Genomic DNA, 2,760 nt, shown 5'->3' with positions numbered 1-2,760 from the left:
ATGACAATATGATTGATAGGGAGACTAGTCATCTCTCTCGAGAACATTTCTGATGATTTTGTGTATGTATGATGCTGAAAAATAGAGCGCATCACAGCTATGGCAACCAAGTACATTGGTGACGGTGGGCGACATTTTCTGCCTCTTCACCAACAGGGTCAAGAAGCCCACTAGATGCATCATTGCAGGTCCCACTCCCCACAATGGGAGGAGGGGCTCCATCGGCCGAGCCAACAATTGCAGAAATAGCGGCACCGCCTTTTGGATTGACAGAAGCCGAAAAGCCCTTGGTAGTAGAATTGGCAGTGGCATCTATGGAAGAGCTTTTACAGGTGGCTCAAGCTGGGGAACCCTTGTGGGTAGCTGGTGGTAGTCAAAAGCCAGGTGATGGAACAAGAGGTATACCTTCAGAGATTCCCAAGAGGGATTGGGCCCATGCCTCCGGGCCTCACTTCCAAGACTTCCTGACACACAGGACTGGTCATCATGACTTTTACTTCTCTGGTGGAGTCTTTTATGGATGAGGTATGTTTCATATTCAGGTGCATGCATGGTTTCATAAGGCTGGCACTCTTTCTTTCAGTGTAAGAATGCATATGGCTAGGTTGATACTAGGTTGAATATGGCTTGATTAAGAATTGAAGAGTTTTGGTCATATTTCTGCTCTACTTATTTGATCTGATGGCACCACATTGGTCTTAGCCTCAGTCGATCCCATGGCTGGAATCTTGTTTAATATAGCTTAACCGTTTCTCGTTTCCAGAATTGTTGGGCTGCAATGTTCTCTTTGATCGTCTCAAGGGTAAGAATAGTGGAGGTCCTTTCAACGGGGGTTGCTGGAACTTATGATGGGGCTATTCAACTGGTAAGTGAACTTGTACAGAGATGAGTATGTATCTGCTATTATATAATGTCAAGAACTTCTTCTAGGGCAGCCTATGTAGAATCTTTTGATAACCGAGTGTGGTTGGTATTGTCTAGAATCTTTGCTTGTACAAATAGGTACTTGGTATGGTGGATTGGTTCAATGGACAGTGTTCGAACAGGCCCCTATGGGAAAATATTCTGCCTTGATAACTTCGTCTTTGGCGAGTCCGGAGCTGGCAACAAGTGGGCCAAGGGTCACTACACCAAAGTCGCGGAGCTCATTGATTCTACCCTTGACGTTGTCCGCAAAGAGGCTGAAAACTGTGAGTGCCTTTAAGATCTCATTCTATTGTTCTGTATTCTATTTTATTATGTGAAATGCTGTTCGTCATGCCTTCTTTGCCATTTCTCCGATGGTACAGTTCCATTTATGTCTGGTATAATGATTCTGTTATCAGTTTTGTTTATATTTGACAATGTAGCTAGCCTCAATCGTCTTGTTTGAAAATAATGTTCACATCTTTCCTCAGTGAAGGTTTTAAGAACAATGTTCAGATCTCTCTTCAATGAAGGTTGTCAGATTTCTTTAAGTGAAATTTTCATCGCTGCTGTTCTAACTTCTCTAGCTTCGTAGTATCCCCCCTCACTTGGTAGACATTGGTTTTAGATCTACGCTCACCACTCCCAGCCAGTGTTGGATTCCAAATTTGTTTCAAGTTAGCAAGGCTTTGCCACAAACTCTTTCTTCAATTCATGTTGATCTGTAAATTGTATATTGTTTCTATGCTTGAGATGTTTGTCTATACGCTATGATGCAAGCTTCTGTAGTGGCAAAAGCTTCAATGTCTTCATCATTGTGTCATTAATCCTACCGAACTGGTTGATGGTGTGTTGTATACGTGGAACACCGGGTTTTTTCTTTCTGTTGTAGCTACATCTCATAAAAAAGCTAGCTTTTCTCTATTGATCAATTAAATCTGTGACTGCTTTCTTTGAGGCCTTTGTTTTGTAGTTCAAGTTCGCATTCTCAACAGCTTCCTTGGGCCTCATTTTATTAAGCTTCCTCTTTTTAGACTTCTTTGGCAAGGATGATGACGATGCAAGGAGGAGTGCTGACACTCACGATGGGAGGCCAACACCTTGCAAGCGAAGCGATTGCCAGACGAAGGGTGGGTTCTGAGTTCACTTTAGGCGTGACTCATTTTTACCTGCTCAATGCCCTTAGGCTTTAGCTATGGCGTTCGAGTCCTGACCTGCTAATCATTGATGTTTAGGCTTGACGTCCCGAACTGCTAGAGTTGGTGTTCGATCGTGTGCTGGCCTCCCATCGTGTGTTTACACTCATGATGGGAGGCCAACACCTTGCAAGCGAAGCGATTTCCAGACGCAGGGTGGGTTCTCAGTTCACTTTAGGCGTGACCCTGCTCAATGCCCTTAGGCTTTAGCTATGGCGTCTGATTCCTGACCTGCTAATTAGTGACGTTTAGTCCTGACGTCCCGAATTGCTAGAGCTGGCGTCCGAGTCTCGACTTCTTCCAACACAGCCGCCAACATTGTTGAGTCCCTGAGCCTCTCGTTGTCTATTCAATGCATTAAATCGGCTTTTAGATCATAGTTTGAATCATCTATCGGTAGTTACACTAAATCTTGTCACATTTTGTCAAATGTTTTCAAGGCAAGCTCAAAATCTAGCTTAGATTTTGCAAGTTAGTGATACTCACAATTTTGGGTGGTAGTGTTGTGTTAACTCAATAAAGAATGTACTTAATCTCAAACTAGATGTGTGAGATCATAGCGTTAAAGATTTAAAGATCGTTAATTTCTTTTACATGTAGCTACAAATTTTATAGTCTCAATTTCTCACATGGTCATATGGCTTGACCGGGTGTGTTA

The 2,760-nt window shown here is 43.0% G+C and overlaps 1 pseudogene; it reads left to right on the top strand.

Moving 5' to 3' along the window:
- The first annotated feature begins 203 nt into the window (after positions 1–203).
- LOC147445309 (uncharacterized) lies at positions 204–1,204 on the top strand (annotated as a pseudogene).
- Positions 1,205–2,760: the final 1,556 nt, after the last annotated feature.

This window comes from Adiantum capillus-veneris, chromosome 12 (assembly GCF_014529385.1).
Source record: "Adiantum capillus-veneris isolate H3 chromosome 12, ASM1452938v2, whole genome shotgun sequence".
Lineage (NCBI taxonomy): Eukaryota > Viridiplantae > Streptophyta > Polypodiopsida > Polypodiales > Pteridaceae > Adiantum > Adiantum capillus-veneris.
Note: the sequence above shows the minus strand (reverse complement) of the source record. Positions and strands in the feature narration are given on the sequence as shown.